Source organism: Periplaneta americana, chromosome 12, assembly GCF_040183065.1.
Source record: "Periplaneta americana isolate PAMFEO1 chromosome 12, P.americana_PAMFEO1_priV1, whole genome shotgun sequence".
Classification (NCBI taxonomy): Eukaryota; Metazoa; Arthropoda; class Insecta; order Blattodea; family Blattidae; genus Periplaneta; species Periplaneta americana.
This window is the reverse complement of record NC_091128.1, coordinates 144,888,744-144,906,464: the sequence shown is the minus strand read 5'-3', so window position 1 is coordinate 144,906,464 and position 17,721 is coordinate 144,888,744.

Sequence of the window (17,721 nt, the reverse complement as noted above, 5' to 3'; positions counted from 1 at the left end):
AATAAATAAATCTCATAAATAAAAATGGTAGTAATATTAACACGACAAATTATTGGGTGGGCTTGGCCCCATGAGCCCATATAAGTTGGCGCCACTGTTGTCTATTCCAGCGGTGGCCAAAATGTAATCGTGCGCCGAGCCACTGTGTAACCTGCAACGTGCATAGCACCTATGGAGGGAGGCGGACACCCGAAGGGGAAGTGAAGTAACTGTCTGACTTATTAACGGATTTTCATTTTCCTTACGTCAAGCACTTAAATATAATTTTATACAGTACAAGGCTACAAACTAATGTTTAGTACGTATAACGAAGAACGAAATGAACAATAAATTAACAATATCACAATCTAAAACTGTCTTCAGAATGTCTCTGCGACAGAGTTTCAAAATCAGGAATTATGTCACTTACTGCCAGTCGTAGTTGGTCAGGAAGGTATTTGTCTCTCAGTCGTGATCTAAATTTGGTTTTAATATTTTAATTGTTGAAAATAATTTTTCACAAACGTAAGTTGTAGCAAACATGGCTTCAAAAGAGCAAGCGAAAGAACGAAGCTTCGGATATTTATTTTTTGGAAAAGATTTGAAAGTTCAACTTTTGTCAAGTCCTTGCGTCTAGCTTTCATCTGACATCACATAGTAAATCAATGAGTTCAAATTGAAGAGCTAACCGCATTATTCGTACATCTGCTGAAAAAGGATCGACGTACAGAGATGATGATGATAACAACAATAACACTTACCCTTTTAATATTCATCAGTAACATGTAGTATTATGCCGTTTTATGTTATACAACCGTTTTCCTCGTAATACTTGTGAACAAATCATGCATTTAATATTCTCATCATATTGACAGCAAAAAAATGCGCTTTCCCATCCTACTTGGAACTTTCGTACATGGCTTCGAGAGAGACATATGCCACTCACAGGTCAGAGACAAATACAAATGAAACGGAGCTTGATACCAGTGAGTGAGAGGGTGGGGGTTGGCGGAGGTTAGAAGCAAGTGAAATGTACAGCTATCACTGCGAGCCACAATGTCTCGCGAGTCACGTTCTTCCCACGGCTGGTCTATTCTGCAAGAGGAAGTAACATTATTGGCCCATCACTGTACTAAGAGGGGACATCTGTGGTAGGTCCCAGTAGGAGAGATACAGGTTATCTGATAGCGGAATATTGAGCGGAGCTGGGCTAGGGCTTGTTTACTTTTTCCATCTATCGGATCTATCCTTTGCGTTGTCTATCTAGATCTGGTTGGGGGTTTCGTATGTACTAGAACAGAGTTCTAGAATTGGAAGAACATGAAGTCTTTGCAATGTCGGAAACAAAATTCAATTGGAACAAATTTTTTAATGTACGTTATTAACTTTATTCCACGCAAAAGAAAACTTTACAAGAAGAAATATACAGGGTGTTTCCTGACTAGTGTTACAAACTTTCAGGGATGATGGGGAAGGGCACATGCATCAATTTGAGATAAGGAACCCTGGTCCGGAAATGACCGAGTCGAAAGTTACAAGCAAAAATAGTGTGGAAATTAAATAATTTTATTCCTCTGTACCCTTTATTTATGTGTATTTATCTGTACATCTTACACATACTGCATTCATCTGACGTTGTTTACGTTATCTACTTACAGTATTCCATTCAGTGCGCTGTCTGAGGGGTGGGGACAGGAAACTACACTAAAGCAATGCAGATAGTGTAATGTGTAACGGACATGGTCGGTCCTGATATGCACGTCTGTAGACAGCAGTGTATGTGTACAAGTTACAGTGTCCAGTCGATCAGTCCTAGTGAAATGGAGGAGTACACGAAAGCAAAATATGCAGACATGATTTTCGAATACAGATGAATGGGACAGTAGACAAGCTCACAGATTGTATCAGGTCTAGTACCCACGTAGGAGACATCCGGCCCATACCATTTTTGCACGACTGTTCCAAAGGTTAAGGGAAGGAGGGCACGTGGTGCGAGATTACAATTCCATTTCCACATAAATATTTTTGCTTATAACTTTCGACTCAGTCATTTCCGGACCAGGGTTCCTTATCTCAGATTGATACATGTGCCCTTCCCCATCATCCCTGAAAGTTTGTAACACCAGCCCGGAAACACCCTGTATATGTATTCGTTACAAATGCTGGCAAAAGTATACAGTCTTAATTTTAAAAAAATTATAATGACATGATTTCGAAGTACCTATAATAAAAACTGTAACTTTTAAATTCAAATTAAAAGTAAAAGAAATATGTTGAATGCGATATTTAATTTATACTATCATATTTTTCAGTGATATACGCACTTTAATTATCTTATGATTTGGTGATATTTAATTTTAATTCGTTTTATTCTCAGTTTACTCTTTTATTATCAACTTAACCTATAAAACTTTCATTCTGCAAATCAAGCTTTCAGGTATAACTCCCTATAAAGTTGATTTGAATAATTTTGAGGGAAAAATTATTCCGGGGCCGGGTAACGAACCCGGGACCTTTGGTTAAACGTACCAACGCTCTACCAAGTGAGCTACCAGGGATCTCTACCCGACACCGATCCAACTTTTCCCTCTATATCCACAGACCTCAAAGTGGGCTGACAACCAAGCAATCAACATTGAGCGCACACTAACTCTGTGTGACTTAAATTGTGTTTGTTAACAGAAAACCACAATTTAAATCACACAGAGTTAGTGTGCGCTCAATGTTGATTGCTTGACGGTTGTCAGGCCACTTTGAGGTCTGTGGATATAGAGGGAAAAGTTGGATCGGTGTCGGGTAGAGTTCCCGGGTAGCTCAGTTGGTAGAGCGTTGGTACGTTTAATCAAAGGTCCCGGGTTCGATACCCGGCCCCGGAACAATTTTTCCCTCAAAATTATTCAAGTTTCATTCTGATTTCTTAGTAATATTAAATTCTTACTAAATATAATATTCGAGTTATTTACATTTCAAGTATAAAATTATCTTTCTTTCTTGGAAATGATATATTAAGCTACTTTATGTTCAATTTCCCTCCTCCCCGAATACGAGTTCTACTCGTAAGAGGTTAGGTTCATATTAAACAGAACATATTGTTATCTAAAAGTTATTTATTTAATATTAAGACAAGGTTTTCGCCTCAACCTATTAAGAGCAATAACAAACATAAAGCATGAACAACGTTGTAACGGTTGCAAATGCACGAGGTGTGATCATTTGGTGGCCGCAGTGTTCACATAATATCTCGGACACGGTTGGTTTCCGGACTTAAGTTTATCAGAACATTTTGTCTTGCAGTCACCTCAGCATTTTGTACTTATAATTGTGAAACACCCGGTATAGTTAACATCGCCATTACTATGATCAGCACCAGCAAATTCTTTGCGAGATGAATCATAACGAAGCCGTTGAGGGCATGTACTGTTCTGCAATCAGGAGATCAACCGTGAAAGGAATGTGCTTACTATTGCGTCATCTATTGGAGCGAAGTAGATAGATAATATTATTGTTATAACGTCAGTTTAAAATCCATGCGCTCTCCTGCATATGTTATTTCCTGTATGGATGGATTAAAAGACCAGGAGATTAACAGTGATCTAATTTTGTAACTTACTTACTGGCTTTTAAGGAACCCGGAGGTTTATTGCCGCCCTCACATAAGCCCGCCATTGGTCCCTATCCTGAGCAAGATTAATCCATTCTCTATCATCATATCCCACCTCCCTCAAATCCATTTTAATATTATCTTCCCATCTACGTCTCGGCCTCCCTAAAGGTCTTTTTCCCTCCGGCCTCCCATCTAACACTCTATATGCATTTCTGGATTCTCCCATACGTGCTACATGCCCAGCCCATCTCAAACGTCCGGATTTAATGTTCCTAAATATGTCGGGTGAAGAATACAATGCGTGCAGTTCTGTCTTGTGTAAGTTTCTCCATTCTCCTGTAACTTCATCCCTCTTAGCCCCAGATTTTCCTAAGCACCTTATTCTCAAACACCCTTAACCTATGGTCCTTTCTCAAAGTAAGAGTCCAAGTTTCACAACCATAAAGAACAACCGGTAATATAACTGTTTTATAAATTGTACATTTCAGATTTTTTGACAGCAGATAAAACATAGGAGATTATGTGTTGTATTATGGGGAAGGAAACGATAATCATCAATTAGGAACAGGATTCTTTATTCATAAAAGAATAAAATCAGCAGCAAGATAGAATTTATTAGTGATAGGTTATCGTATTTAGTACTTAAGGGTAGATGGTGCGATATCGTAGTAATAAATTATGTAACTAGGGTAGTATAAATATGTGTGTATCAATGCTATTTTTTGTGCTAGCCAACAAAGAAACGAGTACCCACGTGTGTGACCTTATGACATCTTATGACATCAACATTCATTACAGCATTACCCCGCTGCGTTTCATTCCGCAGAGACTTTCTCGTGGTTGGAGCACATTATCTGTCTGTGTTGAGGCGCGCTGTATCGTGTGTACCCTACAGCACGGGAGTCCCACCTTGTGTGCATTTAGTAGTCTATCTGGTAAAAAAATATAAATATATCTCTGCAGATGTACCGAAACTTTCGACAGATACTTAACAGTAATGCCACTGACTATGCAGATGCAAGAACTAAAATATCCATGACTGATGTGACCTCATTGCATATTCGGAGAAACAGGATTACAGTTGGTGTACGATGTTCAGATCTCGGACCATCACAATAGTTTAATATCGGTTTATAACGTTGTAACAAGCTTACATAATATAGTAGCTATCCAATCCGGTTGACCTCTATTGTAAGTTTTACAATCATAAACATCGCTTTAGGAACGTATTATCGTTTTCGATCGATGTGGATCCATCCGAGGTCACTGATCATGTGGTAAAATAACATTGTAATTTAACAGTTTCTGTAGCGTAACATGTATCAAATGGCATTAAATACCTCTCGCATTAAACAGATCTATGAAAACACTTTGAATTATTGACAGTTAACAACAGTACGTCACAAAGCGCCGTCCTTAACTTTTGCACATGCGGAACATTTAGCGGTCTCCAGTTCAAATAGTATATAGTCTAATATAATATAATATTAGTACATTATGAAACGAGGCTTTAATGGTAGTAATTAAGACGCGAGTATGTTTATGAAACGAGCGCAATCGAGTTTCATAATTTTCATACGAGCGTCTTAATTACCATTGTAGTGAAGTTTCATACGACTTTTTATGCTCGACCATATTGATTTTTTCTGGCAATTGGTGAAGTGAATTTGCGGGATTGTGCTTTGTGAAAGGCTGGAAGATGACGGTGAACTGATGTTAATTTGTGTGTTGTTTTTTTTTCGACTGATTTTAATATTGTCTAATCTCACGCTAGTTGTCTTTCGATTGCATATCCGAGAATAATCGATACTTGCGCTTTCATATTGCAACAATGGTATTTTGTGATTGGTGGAACACCTGAACTTTAATGAATAGGTGTACTTTAATGAGGTCCATTAAAGGGCTGCTACCAGGTGTATAATTACTACATTTCGGCATGGTCGAGCATAAAATATAATATAATATAATATAGGCAATATGACTTGATATGTGATATTTGATGTATATGATAAATGATATGATAAGAAATGTAATGAAATTATATATATATATATATATATATATATATATATATATTAGATTTACAAAGATTTTATTGCAAGCAAAAATTACATACAATAACAAATATTTTACAATACTTTTGTAATATTCGTATATGAATATTCTTCAAAATTCGAAATTGGTTACCATTCTCATAGTAAAAAGGGCTACATATTACAATGATATGATACTGTATGATGTGATATGTGATGCGAAGTGGTGTGGTATGATATGATATATGATTTGTGATATATGATATGTGATGTGGTGTGATATATGTTATGTGATATATGATATGATATATAATGTGTGTTATGGTATGTGATATATGATAATGTAATATGATATGATGTTGTTTATTACCAGAAAAATACAATGTAAGGAAATTGTAAATTAACAAAATTCTAACACTCCACTGAAAGAGTGTGTTGTCGTGCTCAAGAGAGAATTCGATACGTAATAAATTTACACGCATAAATTACAACAAAATAAAATCTAAAAATTAATAAATACACAGTGTTGTACATACTGTGTTGTATATACTCCAGTTCTCATTTCTGGTCATGGGTTTCTCGGTGAAAAATCTTCATAGTGTCTCCCTCTACATCCCCCCAAATTTTTAAAAAATTCATTCAATTACACCCTGTATAACAGACTAAAATAAAACATTCGTTCGATATGAATTGAGCTTATGATGACAATAACGTGTAATCTGTAATACTGCATCTACATATATCTATTAAAAACCTAAATACCTAATTCAGTGTAATGATTTTATGTAGAGTGAACCGTATGTAATATAATTACGTTAAACATAAAAAAGTTTAACGTAATTTTGCTCATTTTTTTCTTCCTTTTTGAGATGATAATTATTTCATATAAATATTTCATAGCGTATTTTTGGAATGCTATTAAATTAATTCCCGATGTGCTCAGTCAATTTAAAAGAGCAGTGTATTATGATAATAAATGATTGAAATAATTTTAGTTTTGACCTTTAAATATGCAGAAATGTTATCTGAACAAATGTAACTTTTCGTTGTACAAAGGAATTTTAAAATGTTACATTTGTTAGGATCAAATTTCTGCATATTTAAAGGATAAAACTCAAATTCTTTATTACTATTTAATACGAGAAAAATTCGTACCGGCACCGGGAATCGAACCCAGGACCTCTCAGCTCTGCGCGCTGAGCGCTCTTTCCAACTGAGCTATACCGGGACACGATCCACGGCGCCGGCCGAACTCCTCTCGTAATTCTTTTTTACGGCCTTACTACATGCATTTGAGACGATTCACGTCATATATGCAGGAGCGCATATTTAAATGACTTTGTGGCCATATTCAACATCAGTTTGTGAAAACTGCTAACAGTTAACACATCACATATTCATTTGTATGAGGTTTCGCCCACCTCATTGAGAGGGGTTCGGCCGGCGCCGTGGATCGTGTCCCGGCATAGCTCAGTTGGAAAGAGCGCTCAGCGCGCAGAGCGAGAGGTCCTGGGTTCGATTCCCGGTGCCGGTACGAATTTTTCTCGTATTAAGTAGTAATAATACATATTGGCTACTTCAGAAATAGTAGTCGTGTAATATTCAATGAGGTGGGCGAGACCTCATACAAATGAATATGTGATGTAAAATTCTTTAATTATTATTTATTATCATAATGACCTGCTCTATTAAATTGACCGAGCATATTGGGAATTAAATCAATGGCTTTCCCAAAACACGCTATGAAATGTTTTATATAAAACAATTTTTTTCTTGAAAAGGAAGTAAAAACGAGCAAAATTGTATTAAACTTTTTTGTTTGAAATATCATGAAGAATACTGTACTCCAACCACGAGAAAGTCTTTGGGGACTGAGACGAAGGGGGGTAATGCTGTGGAATGAATGTTGATGTCATAAGATGTCATAAGGTCACACACTTGGGCACCCGTATCTGTATTGGCTAGCTCTCACAGCACAAACAATAACATTGATACATATTTATACTACCTTAGTTATAAAATTAGATCACTGTTAGTCTCCTGGTCTTTTAATCTCTCCATACAGGAAATAACATATGCAGGAGAGCGCATGGTTTTTAAACTGACATAACGGTAATATTATCTATCTACTTCGCTCAATAGATGACGCAATAGTAAGCACATTCCTTTCACGGTTGATCTCCTGGTTGGAGAACAGTAACTCTCTGAAACTAATGACATCACTTACGGCCCTGTATATGGCTTCGTGGATTGATGATTCAGAACTTACGAGGAGCGGTTATAGCCCACGTCGCTTTTCCATCTTCAGTGTTTTCTGAGCCGTCTTGGCAATGTTTCGTTGGTATGTGAACCTGCCTTGTCGGCGCCGGTCGTCTCATGGGACGTCTTGTCATGCGGCAGCGCTGAATATGACGTCCCTAATGAGAAGTAATGAAATGGAAAATATGTCCTGTCAAGTCGCCGTGTTTCCTGTCTGCTTTGACTGGATCAACGCCCAAGTGGGCGCACCTCCGACACTACCGGAAGATGAATTCTACGCAAGGTCAGATTTTACGCTTTACATCAGAAGGCTGATTCAAAACTACTAGTGTGTAACAGATAAGAAAAAAAATACAGCCAGTACAAAATTAAAGAACACGGACTTTCAGACGTAACGCATGATTGCAATTAAAATTGAATGCAGAATTGAGGAGCATCGTTTCAAATCGTATTAAGTCCACTGGTGGACCAAATTGAGTTTGATACATTTTCGTATAGTTTCGGATGCGGTCTTTCACGCTGTGAACTCTGATTGTATCAAATCGTATTCGCTAACAGTGTGAATGACTGCTTAAAACTAGCGGTTGTTTCAAATCGTATTCAGTCCTTTATAGTGTCTGTTTCATATCGTATTACGTCCAGCATTCATGTTATAGAATTGGTATAAATGAAATTAATTAATTACTTTCTTATATTAGTTATACTTACAATCTGGCCCACTTTTTCCGACAATGCTACACATTCAATACGGACAGCACAGTCTTTTTCTCGTGAGCTGTGTGTAATGGAAGTTGTTTCCAGTTTGGAACAAGAAACTATTGTAGGTGACAGTTCAGAAAGAAGCAAAAGTAAGCAAACCATGCACATAAACTGAAATTTGAGGCAAGGTACGTAAAGAATAGATTTTAATGAAGAATGCAGGGATTATGAGAACCACTACAAACATTTATCACACACCGGCAATATTTTAAAAAATGATGGTAGTATGGCTACTTGTGGCTCCTTAGAAGAAGGATGATTCGAAAAAAATATGAAAAAGAATCAAATACCATGAATCCAGCCGGTTGGATGTTATGAACACCCTGTAGGCCTACATAAAATTTGTTTAATATATATATATATATTATTACAATAATGTTTTATTTAATAATAACAATAATAATGGTTTTTATGCATTCATTTTTCTCATTAAGACATTTGACAGCAGGAAGAAATTATGAACACTCTGTATATCAAAATGTTTAATATGGAAATTGTAATTTTATGTTAACATAATGTTATTCTTTAATAATAACAATAATGATTGGTTATTTTATGTATTTGCCTCATTAAGAATTTTTAATTACTAACATTTTGTACAATTATTGGATCAAAACGTATTATGTCCAACGCATTTTCCTTCAATTTGAAGAACACAATTGAAAAGTGATTTCATTTTTTCAAGTTCCTTGAAGTACTCCTAAAGCATAATAAACTTCACTTTTTTCATTTTGTGAAAAATTACCCGGATTAGGAGTAATCAGTTTTTCGTTATTCCTCTAAAATTTTGTTTTTTGGACATAATATGATTTGAAACGATGCTCCTCAATTTTGTACAAAACGCTCAAATCTTATACTGTATTTACTCGTAGAAAGGAATATTATTCTTGAAAAAATATTTTTGTAACTATTATTGTGCGAGTTATGTTATTGAAATTTTTGAAGTGAAAATCTATAGATTTTGACGTGAATACGTAGAATTTGATTTGTGGGTATGGATAAGAATGGAGTGTATGAAGTGGAAAGATAGAATAAGAAATTAAGCTGTGTTGGAAAAACTGGGTGAAGGAAGAATGATGCTGAAACCGATTACGAAGAGAGAAAGCAATTGGTTGGGTCTCTGCACTGGCTGAAGGATGCACTGGAAGAAACGATAAACGGGAGAAAATTTCGGGGCAGAAGAAGATATTAGATGATAGACGAATTTATGATATATGGATGATATGCGGAAACTAAGAGGAAGGCAAAAAATAGGAAAGATTGCAGAATGCTGGGTTTGCTCTTGGGCAGAAAACTATGAATTAATGAACGTCTATGTGTTTGGTCCAATACTAGAGTGCCATCCAAGACATGTGGCCGACACATTTTCAGGCCAGCTATTATTATTTTTAAGTTAATATTTCTATACCGGTATGTATTTTTCTGTATGTCATTTGATCCTGGTTGAGTGGAAGAGAAGGCCTGATGGCCTTAACTCTGCCAGGAAAAATAAAACTATTATAATAATAATAATAATAATAATAATAATTATTATTATTATTATTATTATTATTATTATTATATTCCGTTGAAGTATATGACGATCAACATACGAAGGATCAATGTATCCAGCGTGGCCTTGAGTCGGAGCGGGTGTCGTTATCTAGCGATACACGGGAGCGGGCAAGTTATCGCATGGATTAGGAGGTCACGCGGAAGCCTAGGCAGTGTGACTTGAGAATGCGAAGCGATAGAATGTTCACAGTGATGTAAAACGATTAGTAAAGAAAAGACTGCAATCCTAATTGAGCAACAATCAGCAGACGACAAGTTAAATTGGAAAAATTCGCGAGTGAAGAGAGAAAAATAAAAGTCGAAGTATATGCACCACAAATGAGAGCAGGCGTAAATATAAGCAACGGTAGCAGTTGATAGAGGACGACGGTTACTATAGTAACCGATTTGTTTACTTGCATCCCATTATTAGAAGATGGCGTCCTGTTATAAACAATTATGCTTGATTAGAAACGTGAGTGCATTTCTTCATTTTTATATCTTACATTCAACATTCCATTCTGAGAGACGTAATCACGCATAAAACTTGAGGTTGTCTCTACGTTAGAGTCTACTTAGATTTTTGTAATATCATCTGAAAGCGTATTTTAATGTAATGTTTCATTTGTTTTATACACAAATATGTACTATATTTATTGTTACTATGGTAACAATTTTACTGTTTAAACATATTGTTAGCCACTGTTTTATGAAAATAGTTTTATTAGATAAATGAAGCTAAAACGAGATGTTCGTAACAGAAGATGAAATAATTTATTAAGGTCCTGAAAATGATAGGTTTTAGTGACAGAAAACATAACACAAAAGGTGTGCACACTTTTTAACGATATCGGCCACCTATTTCTCAGTGAACTGTGAGTAGAACAGAAGCGAAATTCAGAGAACATGGACATATTAGATACATAAAAATATCTGGTATGCCGTCTACTGAAAACTGTTTGAAACTTGACGTTTTGCTAATGGTCTAGAGAAGCCATATTCCTCTCTTCTTCAAATAGAATCTATAGCATATTAGATCTTACGGAAGCACTTCCTGGAGAATATTACTCGGTACTGAATATCACCCTTATGAAGTCCAGTTCTTGGAGGAGTTATAGAAGACGACATGGATATAAGGCTACAGTTTCATCCCTGGCTGATTGGAAGAAGTTGGTGTGCAGGGGCGAGGCGTTGACAATAATCATATTGGCATGAATACACGTTGTCATTGGACTAGATGATGATGATGATCGTAATAATAATAATAATAATAATAATAATAATAATAATAATCTTCTTCTTCTTCCCTTAAAGTATTAGGCCAAATGGCCTGTTACGATCTCACAGTTGAATTTTCAATCCAGCGCTTCTTTGGACGACCGAGAGATCTCTTCCCGTTTGGACGATAGTGGAGCATGACTTTTGGGATTCTATCTCTACGCATGCGATGCAGATGATTTATCCAGTTGTTTTGATAATGTTTTACGTGATCAATTACAGTTTCTAGTTGTGATTCTTCCATTACATCTACATTGCGTTTGTGATTCCATTTCGTATATCCCGCTGTATATCTCATAAATGTAATAATAATAATAATAATAATAATAATAATAATAATAATAATAATAACTTGAATAGTAACACGAAAATTGTAACTCCAAGTATTTCATTTGTCTTTTTTTTTTTGCGTGCGTCAGAGATTTGATTACACTGACACGTGCAATGGACGTTGGTTGCCTACATAGTGCATCCCAGGATCACAAATTCCTGACACACCTTGTTTACTCTTAAGAGGTGCGGCTCCAACTATGTTGCCGTTATAAGTGAATTTGCGGGAGTGAAGGATATAGAAAAAGGAAAAAAAAAGTACAACGAAGTTAGCGCAAGATAAATTCAATCAGTAAACGAATGAACAAATGAGTAAATGACGCAGGAATAAAGTATTTTTTTAAAGAGAAGAATAAATTTACTTATTTAGTCGCGTGAAAAAAAAACAGTACATTCGACTACACCAAACCTGTTTTCATTAGTATAGTCCGGTAGAGTGTCCCGCGCCGTGGCGTCGCTGTCTTAGGCATCCTTCCTAGGACTCGCGGTACGGAATGCGCGCTGGTTCGAGTCCTCATGGGAGAAGAAATTTTCTCATGAAATTTCGGCCAGTATATGGGACCGGTGCCCACCCAGCATCGTGATGCACTTGGGGAGCTACTATAGGTAGCGAAAATCCGGTTTAGCAAACTAGCTATAGTCCGACCATTGGATCTGTGCCCCCGTAAGATATGCGAACTGAACCTTAATTCCTTTTCAGCCTCGGCAATTCATTTCTCCCCCTCTATTCCTATTTCTCTCTTTTCTATCCCTCTCTCTTTCTCTCCCCCACTACTCACAATTTTGAGCCTTCTTGAGGAACAGTTTATTTGCACTTGCAGTCCAGTGTTGTCAACTCAACATGAATACTGTAGCACGGAGTGGTGAAAGAAATATTATTAAGCAAGTAATAGCATTTTGCGTAAGTCAATCAGCGTCATTAGACCTACTTAAATTAAATTATAAATAAGTAATAATTAACCTTACAGTATTATAAGCAATATTCAAGAAACATGACACTGTTTGACGGAAGTTTGGCAATATCCCTATTCGGCAAGGTTCGTGGCCTGCTGTTTGACGTAGTGGGAGAGAAACGGGTGGAATGGGGTGAGTAGAGGCGTTAACTTTTCCAAGAACGACCACAGCGCTGAAGGGGTATAGATCCGATGATCCGACAATATAACCGCTGGGGGGATCATCGTGCTAACCACACGATACCTCTATACTGGTTGGATGATCGTCCACCTCTGCTTCGGCATGTGAACTTGAGGCCAGCAGCCGGCTGGTCGGACTTGACCCTTCAGGGCTGTAGCGCCATGGATTTACTTTTTTTTCTTTTTAGTCCGGTAGAGTAGACTAAAAATCAGTGGTGGGGAAGGCGAGTGGTATAGTTACTATCCCACTGTGCAATATTTCTGTACTCTATCAATGACGTTTACATTGGTAGCGTAAAAGGCGAGTTAGTACTTGTCCAAGTTACTCTACTGCTAACTCTACTAATGAAAACTAGGCAGTTCTGCACTCCCTAGAGCGAACGTTCTTGGAGCTTGTTACAATGACCCCTTGAATTGGCACCATCACTTTATCATTGACGATTGATGAAGTGGTGATGATGAGACAGCGGATTTTCGGGCTTCTGCATAGCAACAAGACGTCACGTACCTTGGATTACGGAGAAAACGTAGGAATGAGTTCAGCGTCTTCCCTGCAACTGACGTACATCTAACATCCAGTATCGGGACCGAAAATCTGCTGTCTGATGATAATAATATACCAGGGCTGGGCACATTAAGTGATTCTGAGAAATGATCGCTGTGTGCTTTAAAGAGCGGGTCTTGCGAGCGCTGTGACGTATCCATACTGTACGTCATTCAGTGTCGGTGCAGTGGTGACTCTGCAGTATGATGGCGAACTTTGAAGACGGAGCTTCCGCTCATACACTAAACCGTCCCGCTATTCCCAATGCGTTTAATGTATCATGGGAGGAGGAGTTCTTTTTGGTAGAGAGCAGTGGATTAGCAAAGTGTTTAATTTGGCAAAAACACTCCAACTGATTAAGAAGTTCAATACCCAACGGCATTATTCTTTACAACATGCTACTGAATATGACAAATATGTTGGTAATGAAAGCCATAAATTAATACAACTTAAAGAAAATGTTTCTCAGGTACATTATATTACAGTATCTATTTGATATTTACATTGCATTATAAGTTATTATACTCGTACATTTAGTAATATATAATTTTAAATTATACAAATACAGTATTATGATATATCATAGTATAGTATATTACACTTCATGATATATCATATATCATATTATATATCATGAACTGTAATATACTATACTATGATATATCATAATATTTGTATAATTTAAAATTATATATTACTAAATGTACTGTAATAACTTATAATGCAATATAAATATCGAATAAATACTCTAATATAATGTACTTGAGATACATTTTCTGTAAGTTGTATTAATTTATGGTCATATCATATCATATCATATCATATCATATCATATCATATCATATCATATCATATCATATCATATCATATCATATCATATCATATCATATCATATCATATATCATATCATATCATATATTATATTATATCATATATTATATTATATTATATTATATTATATTATATTATATTATATTATATTATATTATATTATATTATATTATATATTAACAGAATGACAATAATGCACTTAGTGAATCGGCTATGAGAATTAGCTACAAAATTTGCCAAGAAATTGCAAAGGAATTGAAAACATTCAACGAAGGTTTAACTTCAACAAGCGATGTTTAATTATATTGGCAGATGAACTCTGTCCACAGCAAGTAGGGGAAGTGGAAGCCATACGCCTGTCTCGTAGAACCGTGGTGAGGAGATTGCAGTATGTGTGTATGGGTTATGTAAATAAGCCTAATGATTTGTGTGTGTGCATAGAGCGAAGTTTATTTCATTAAATTAATAAGAGTGTTATAAATTCTGTACTGTACAATGTATTGATGTGGTATCCTTATAAACTATTATGTACTGACAGACTGAATGACTAGAACAACCGTGACTCTTGTTACATTAATGCAGGGAAGGTAGCTGTAATGCGAGTCCGCCACTGCGTGAGCGTTCTGCTCTGGCTTGGAATTGAATTGCCTTGCTGAGCGAGAGCAGCTCTGGAAGACTAAATAGAGCCGCTCTCATGCCCGGCCCTGTAATAGACTAATAATAATGATGATAATAATAATAATAATAATAATAATAATAATAATAATAATAATAATAATAATAATAATAATAATAATAATAATGCAATTAAGCCTCTTATAGACTACATACCCAGTCCTAGTCCTGTGTCAGAAAGGTAAGTCTCCAATTCAAAGTCGACAGTCGAACCCGGACTCTCTGGATTTGCAATTTATTGAGATCTCTGCCAGAAGATTTAGCAATAGATAACGCGATATATAATACATACATCGCACTAGTAATATTTACGTACATTCTGAAACTTCATGAACTCGCAGTAATAACATTACTTCCTCTCTGCCGATAGAAGAAAGTAAATGCTGGAATGTTCCCTGCTCGGATCTCGAGGAACACGTGACTGCGGTCTTCATCTCATTCATACTGGAGTGCAATTAATCTTATCGCCTCCCACTCCTCCACTTCGCTGCAGAATGCTGACTCTTGGAGCTCTTGTGAATAGCATGCTATCTCCTTAGAAACCACTCGGTTTTAAGTACAAAATGTCCCGTGCACCGATGCTATTTCTCATGTGGCAATACCATTAAGCCACCTATCGTGGCTTATACAATATTGAAAATTTGTTGGAAATGGTGTCGTCCGTTTACTTGTGCAAACAAATTTCCTTCTGCTGAAGCATCGAATAATTTTGATCCATCATTAAATGTCACTATTTCCTTGATACAAGTATAAAGGTATATTGGCTTATCTGAAAATCAACATGAACTGTAACTTAAAATTGCTACTCCTTTGCCTTCTACCACTGTTATTGTTATGTTGTGTAGTGGATACTCTTTTATTATCTTCGGGATTATGGGTGGGGTCCTTATTAGTAGTAGTAGCTATTTATTTATTTAACCTGGTACAGATAAAGCTGTCAGGCCTTCTCTGCCCCTCTACCAGGAGATTCCAACTATAATATGAAGAATAAAATTACAAATCCTTGGACCCCAGGAGACGAAATAAATTAGAGTAGAATTTCTAAGTTGAGTAAACAAATATAAGATGGTTTATCCTGGTATATAATCCTGGTATGTCTGTCACAGGATCACAGACGTACCTCACACAAAAATGATACAGAAAGACATTATATTCCTCTTTAGCCTACACGGACATTTATAGACTAACCTTCAAAGTCAGCCAGCGGTTAAATCAAAGTGCAATTCTGATGAAATGTTTCCGGCAAGTTTCGTTACTTGTTCGAGAGAACTCTATTCATCAACTATTGCAACATATCAAGCAAACCAAGCAGTATCATCAGTGTCTGGGGTTACGGGTTCGTTAATTGTCTCACACAACAATGCCTTATAAAAATGATTCAATTACATGAGAATAAGTTGGCGTAACATCGGCGTAACACCACAGTTATAATAATAATAATAATAATAATAATAATAATAATAATAATAATAATAATAGCTTTTGTCATCTAGTCTGCTGTCAAAAAATTTGAAAGTTACAATTTATAAAATAGTTATATTACTGGTTGTTCTGTATGGTTGTGAAACTTGGATTCTCACTTCGAGAGAGGAACAGAGATTAAGGGAGTTTGAGAATAAGGTTCTCGGGAAAATAATTGGGGCTAAGAGGGATGAAGCTACAGGAGAATGAAGAAAGTTACACAACAGAGCTGCACGCATTGTATACTTCACCTGACATAATTAGGAACATTAAATCTAGACGTTTGAGATGGGCAGGGCATGTAATACCTATGGGCGAATCCAGAAACGCATATAGATTGTTAGTTGGGAGACCGGAGGGAAAAAGACCTTTCAGGAGGCCGAGACATAGATGGGAGGATAATATGAAAATGGATTTGAGGGAGGTGGGATATGATGATAGAGAGTGGATTAATCTTGCACAGTATAGGGATCGATGGCGGGCTTATGTGAGGGCGGCAATGAATCTGCTGGTTCCTTAAATGCCATTTGTAAGTAATAATAATAATAATAATAATAATAATAATAATAATAATAATAATAATAATAATAATAGCTTTTGTCATCTAGTCTGCTGTCGAAAAATCTGAAAGTTAGAATTTATGAAACAGTTATATTACCGGTTGTTCTGTATGTTTGTGAAACTTGGACTCTCACTTTGACAGAGGAACAGAGATTAAGGGTGTTTGAGAATAAGGTTCGTAGGAAAATATTTGGGGCTAAGAGGGATGAAGTTACAGGAGAATGGAGAAAGTTACACAACGCGGAACTGCACTCATTGTATTCTTCATCTGGCATAATTAGAAACATTAAATCCAGACGTTTGAGATGGGCAGGGCATGTAATACCTATGGGCGAATCCAGAAACGCATATAGATTGTTAGTTGGGAGACCGGAGGGAAAAAGACCTTTGAGGAGGCCGAGACATAGATGGGAAGATAATATTAAAATGGATTTGAGGAAGGTGGGATATGATGATAGAGACCTATGGCTGGCTTATGTGAGGGCGGCAATGAATCTGCTGGTTCCTTAAATGTCATTTGTAAGTGATAATAATAATAATAATAATAATAATAATAATAATAATAATAATAATAATAATAATAATAGTAACTAGATTACTTCTTGCTCAAAATACTTCTTTATGTAGAAACACTTAGACCTAAATAATATACCTGATTTTATACAATTAATAATTACATTTCACATTAAACTTCTTAGTGCAAATCTAGTCTTTCAGGTGAAGCTCCCTGTAAAGCAGATT